This window comes from Halichoerus grypus, chromosome 2, assembly GCF_964656455.1.
Source record: "Halichoerus grypus chromosome 2, mHalGry1.hap1.1, whole genome shotgun sequence".
In the NCBI taxonomy this organism is placed as follows: domain Eukaryota; kingdom Metazoa; phylum Chordata; class Mammalia; order Carnivora; family Phocidae; genus Halichoerus; species Halichoerus grypus.
The window spans coordinates 120,009,469-120,015,823 of NC_135713.1; positions in this window are offsets into that span (position 1 = coordinate 120,009,469).

Here is a 6,355-nt window from a genome sequence, read left to right on the forward strand (position 1 = left end):
ACCCTGTGAGCACTAAGCTAACCACATGGAGAAGCCATGCAGAGGAGAACCAAACAACCGAGTCGGCAGCAAGCACTGAGCACCCAGACATAAAATCCAAGCCGAGCCGTGTCGGCCGCCACCCAAGCCAACGGGCAGGACGGAAATGAGCTGCCCCACCAAGCCCTGTCCAAACTGCAGAATCACGAGCAGATGATAATACGGTTACTGTTTTAAGTCATGACATTTTGTGGCTGTTTGTTTGCAGCAGTAGACAATCAGAACACCTTGGCTCCCTTTTTCTCCCGTATCCCCTCCCTCTTTAAGTCCTATCAGTTTGACCTCCTGAACAGCCTAAATCTAACTACTCCCTTCATCTCCTCTGACACCATCTGACTCCAAAACTACCAGCCACTTTTCCTGATAAAAACTGCAATAGCTCTGGGGCGCCTGGGGGGGCAGAGCTGGTTGAGTATTGGACTCTTGGTTTCGGCTCAGGTCTGATCTCAGGGTTGTGAGATCGAGCCCTGCGTCAGGCTCTGCACTCAGCCCTGAGTCTGCTTGTATTTCTCTCTCCCTCTCCCTCCGCCCCTCCCCACTGCGCGTGTGCTCTCTCTCTCTCAAATAAATAAATCTTTAAAAAATGCAATAGTGGGGCGCCTGGGTGGCTCAGTCGTTAAGCATCTGCCTTCAGTTCAGGTCATGATCCCAGGGTCCTGGGATCGAGCCCCGCATCGGGCTCCCTGCTCGGCGGGAAGCCTGCTTCTCCCTCTCCCACTCCCCCTGCTTGTGCTCTCTCTCTCGCTGTGTCTCTCTGTCAAATAAATAAAATCTTTAAAAAATAAATAAATAAATAAATAAATAAATAATGCAATAGCTTCTTTTTTTTTTTTTAAGTTTATTTAAGCAATCTCTATACCCAACATGGGGCTCGAACTCACAACCCCGAGATCAAGAGCCGCTTGCTTTACTGACTGAGCCAGCCAGGTGCTCCGAAAACTGTAATAGCTTCTTTTTTTTTTTCTTTAAGATTTTATTTATTTGTCAGAGAGAGGGAGGGAGAGAGAGAACGGCAGGCAGAGGGAGAAGCAGACTCCCCGCTGAACAGGGAGCCCGACGTGGGACTCGATCCCAGGATCCTGAGATCATGACCTGAACCAAAGGCAGACGCTTAACCAACTGAGCCACCCAGGTGTCCCTGTAATAGCTTCTTCTTTCTTTTTTTTTAAAAGATTTTTATTTATTTATTTGGCAGAGAGGGACACAGTGAGAGAGGGAACACAAGCAGGGGGAGTGGGAGAAGCAGGCTTCCTGCTGAGCAGGGAGCCCAACGCAGGGCTCCATCCCAGGACCCTGGGATCATGACCTGACCTGAGCTGAAGGCAGACGCTTAACGACTGAGCCACCCAGGCGCCCCCCTGTAATAGCTTCTTTTTTTTTTTTTTTTTTAAAGATTTTATTTATTTATTTGACAGAGAGATAGAAGAGCACAAGCAGAGGGAGTGGCAGAGGGAGAGGGAGAAGCAGGCTCTGCACTGAGCAGGGAACCCGATGCGGGACTCGATCCCAGGACCCTGAGATCATGACCTGAGCCGAAGGCAGATGCTTAACCATCTGAGCCACCCAGGCGCCCTGTAATAGCTTCTTAAGTAGTCTCTATGCATCTATTCAGGGCCACCTCCAATCTGTACACCTCACTGCAACCAGAGAGATCTTTTCAGAGCATAAATTATGTCACCCTATTGCCTAAAGTATTTGAGTAGCTTTCTTTTTTTTTTTTAAGATTTTATTTTATTTACTTGATAGAGAGAACGCGAGAGAGGGAACACAAGCAGGGAGAGTGGGAGAGGTTGAAGCAAGCTTCCCATGGAGCAGGGAGCCAGATGTGGGGCTCGATCCCAGGACCCTGGGATCATGACCTGAGCCGAAGGCAGACGCTTAACCATTAACCACCCAGGCACCCCTGAGTAGTCTTCTTTTGCCCCCAAAATAAAAACCATCAACTTTCTTAACACGGCCTAACGCTTAACAAGGTTCTACCAAGTTTCTGGCCACTGACCCTTCTTGCCCCTACAACCTTTTCTTTTCTGCCATACTAGCCTTTTAATTACTATACTTTGCCAACTCCTTTTGCCCCAGGGACCTTATGAATACTGTTTCCTCTTTCTGGAACCCTTTCCAACTCACCTGCCCTTACCTGTTTTGTTAAGTGCCTCCTGGTAATCTTAATAGGTTTCAGCACAAACATCCCATTTCCTCACAGAAGCCTTCCCTGACACCCCAGACTGGGCAAAAATCTCCCTTTAAAATACTCTCATTCCAGGGCAACTAGCTAGCTCAGTAGGTAGAACATGTGACTCTTAATCGCAGAGTCATCAGTTCAACCGCACGTTGGGCATGAAGACTAGTTAAAACAAAACAAAACAAAACAAAACAAAACAAAATGCATTCCTCTCTTTCTTACCACCTGTCAGAGCTATGATGTTATTTCTTTGGATAATGACTCAATTTGGGATTTAAGTGGCTGTTTATTTGATGCTTGTCTCCCTCACTAGACTGTTTCATTCTGGTTTTATCTGAGGTGAACCTTGGAGAAATGACATAGTCATCCGCCAGGACGTCCACTGGAAGTGCAGCCCAAATTCTTTGAAACTACTCCTATCAATAGGTGGGATGTATTCCCTCTCCTTGAATCTGAACTCTGAGGCTCCCTGGCAAATAGAATATAGCAGAAATTACACTGTGCCAGTTTTTAGGCCCAAGCCTTAAAAAAGTGGCCATCTTCCATTTCCTATCACTTTGGATGCTTTCTCTTAAACCTAATCACCATGCTATAAGAAAGCCCAAACAGCCCATGGAGAGGAACAAGAACCCTGGTCCTCAGCCTCAAATGAGCTCCCAGCTAATAGCTCCAACTTGCCAGTTATGTAAGTGAGCTATCTTGGAAATAGAATTTCTAGCCTCTCTCCCTCTTCCCCCCGCCACGCCCCCCAAAAAATCCCTGCTGATACAACATGGAGCAGAGATGAGTTTCACTATTGAACCCTGCCCAAATTGGAGTTTCCTGAGTGAAATTATTTTTTTTTAAGCTGTAAATTTTGAATGGTTTGTTATACAGCAATAGATAATGGGAACGTCAACCAGAATGATAACCCTGTGCAGAAAGGCAGCACTTCCTGGGTCAGCATCACAGAGCTGTTTGTGATGTTTGTCATCCCGACCCTCACTGAGCCCTGACTGAGGCCAGAAGCCTGTAGTATTTGTTGACACATAGAGTGGGAGTCTGTAGGAGTCCCCGACGAGGGTAACCATCCTTCACGTCCATGCTGGCATGGATGTGGATCCAGGGTTCTCTCTTGCTCATAATCTCCTATCCGCAGGGAACTGGCTGGTGACTACTGCGCTCCAGAGTTTTGCCCTGGAGGGCAGCCTATTCCAGCTTCTGGAGGTGAACGTAAATGGCAAGGGACATCAAAGTAGCACTTCATGAAAGACTCCAGAGAGAGAACACAGGTCAAGGGGGAAATCCAGTGATTTCTGCCCCAGAGGAAGGTGCAACTCGGTCAAGGGTGATTCAGGTGAACACTCACATTTGATAGACAAAGTTCCAAGAAGGTTCTGTGCTGAGGCACACAACCCACATGGCACCTTCTAGGCTCATGCCATCCAACACAGTAGCCACTAGCTACTATGGCTATGTAAATTTAAATTTAAATTTTAACTAATTAAACTTTTTTTTTAATTTAAAATGATTCCTCAAGTCACAGGAGCGACATTTCCAGTGCTGAACCGCTAGCTATCTGTGACTCTAGGCTGCAGTACTGGACAGTGCACATGTAGACTGATTCCATCACAGAAGTTTTATTGCACTGTACCGCTCTAGGCCCTTTAAGATTGGTCAATAGAAATGGCCTTGCTCTCTTGGGGTCCCGGGTGGCACAGTTGGTTGAGTGTCCGACTCTTGGTTTTGGCTGGGGTTGTGATCTCCGGGTCTCAGGATCCAGCCTGCAGTGGGCTCTGTGCCCCACCTGGGGCTCCAAACTCATCATGGAGCCTGATGGAGTTTCTCTCTCCCTCTCCCTCTGCCTCTTACCATACTTGCACCCTCTGTCTCCACCCCCCATCTCTCTCTCTCTCAAATAGATGGATAGATGAAAGAAAGAAAGAAAGAAAAAGAAAGAAAGAAAGAAAGAAAGAAAGAGAAAGAAAGAAAAAGAAAGAAAGAAAGAAAGAAAGAAAGAAAGAAAGAAAGAAAGAAAGAGAAAGAAAGAAAGAAAGAAAAAGAAAGAGAGAAAGAAAGAGGGGCACCTGGGTGGCTCAGCTCAGTCGTTAAGCGTCTGCCTTCGGCTCAGGTCATGATCCCAGGGTCCTGGGATCGAGCCCCACATCGGGCTCCCTGCTCCGCGGGAAGCCTGCTTCTCCCTCTCCCACTCCCCCTGTTTGTGTTCCCTCTCTGACTGTGTCTGTCTGTCAAATAAATAAATAAAATCTTTAAAGAAAGAAAGAAAGAGAGAGAGAGAGGGAGGGAAGGAAGGAGGGAGGGAGAGAGGGAGGGAGGGAGGAAGGAAGGAAGAAAGGAAGGAAGGAAGGAAGGAAGGAAGGAAGGAAGGAAGGAAGGAAGGAAGGAAGGAAGGGCCTTGCTCTCAAGGATGTGAGAATAGACATAAGAAACATGGAAAAAATGAAACAAGAGCTACTACTGGGAGATCCACAGAAATGGCCACATTTATCAAGCCATAAATTTCAACCCCGAAAGAGGCCCCTGGGGAGATTTGGGGAGCAGCCTGAGCTGCTTTCAGCTCCCCTTCCTGGTCACTGATAATACTTTTTTTTTTTTTAAGTTTCTTTTTTTTTTTTAAGATTTTTATTTATTGAGAGAGAGAGAGAATGATAGAGAGAGAGCATGAGAGGGAGGAGGGTCAGAGGGAGAAGCAGACTCCCTGCTGAGCAGGGAGCCCCATGCGGGACTCAATCCTGGGACCCCAGGATCATGACCTGAGCCGAAGGCAGTCGCTTAACCAACTGAGCCACCCAGGCGCCCCCACTGATAATACTTTTTCCAAACTCCTTAATATAGTCATTTCCTGCCTGGGGGTATCAAATTCTACAACTTTAGTATCCATTATGTTCATCAAAAATCTAACACAGCATCATGGTTAAGAACATGGACTCTGGGGGTGCCTGGGTGGCTCAGTTGGTTAAGCGACTGCCTTCAGCTCAGGTCATGATCCCAGGGTCCTGGGATCGAGTCCCGCATCGGGCTCCCTGCTCTGCGGGGAGCCTGCTTCTCCCTCTCCCACTCCCCCTGCTTGTGTTCCCTCTCTCGCTGTGTCTCTCTCTGTCAAATAAATAAATAAAATCTTTAAAAAAAAAAAAAAAAAAAAAAAAAAGAACATGGACTCTGGAATCAAACTTCCCATGTTAAAACCCTGTTCCAAAGCTTCCTAGCTTGGGTGACCGTGGCAAGTTACTCATCCTCATAGAACCTGCATTTCCTCATCTGTAAAAGAATATTATAACCTACTTCCCAAGATTATTGTGATGATTACATTAAATAGTACTAAAAAGGCACAATAGTGCCACAAAACAGTAAATACTCAGTAAATTTTAGCTCTGACTCTTCCTAAGCTTACTTAATCTTATTTGGGTTTCAAAAAAAAGCCCTCAAAGGGGATTCGGTGAGGATGTGTGGTCACTTTAGGAACACTTTATCCTTCTGTACCTCTGTTCCCCATCACTTTCATGCCCCTCTTCAGTTCTCCTGATCTCTTCAGGGCCCTCCCCGGTACCTTGACACGGTCGCACATGGGTCCAGTGTGGCTGCCAAAAGCCTGGTACCAGAGCACGAGGATTCTTATCTTGGGTGAGGCCACTTTCCTTTCCTGTTCCTGGGCTTCCCTTCATTGCTTGGGTTCAGGCCACCTAAGTACTGAGTGTATTCATACGTGGAAGAGTGATCACAGGAGGCTGGAGTCCCATACTCTGGGGGAAATCTAGAAATTAGGGCGCGACAAAGAAGCCTGGTAAGGTAAAGATGCAGGGGTCGCCTTAGCTAGCTTTTGCTTCAGAGCTCTAGCAGTTTAACAGGCCCTGGGAGAAGGCTGAGAGAGCCGTTATCCGAGTAAGGCCTGTTCACTTCCTTAAAGAAGTATAAGCCGGGCCCCGACTGCTCCTCCGGTCTGCGTGACAAACACAAGACAAAACAGGTGTGCAAATAAACTATGAACTTAAATTCCTAAGGGTTGTTAGAGATTCCCCCGCCCCAGTAAGCCCCTTTCAGAGAGCGGCTCCTTTAAGAGGCGGGCCCTATCCCCGCTAACAAAGGAAGTCCCCGCCCCTGGTTGCCAGGGTGCTCTATGGCGTTGCATTCTCATTG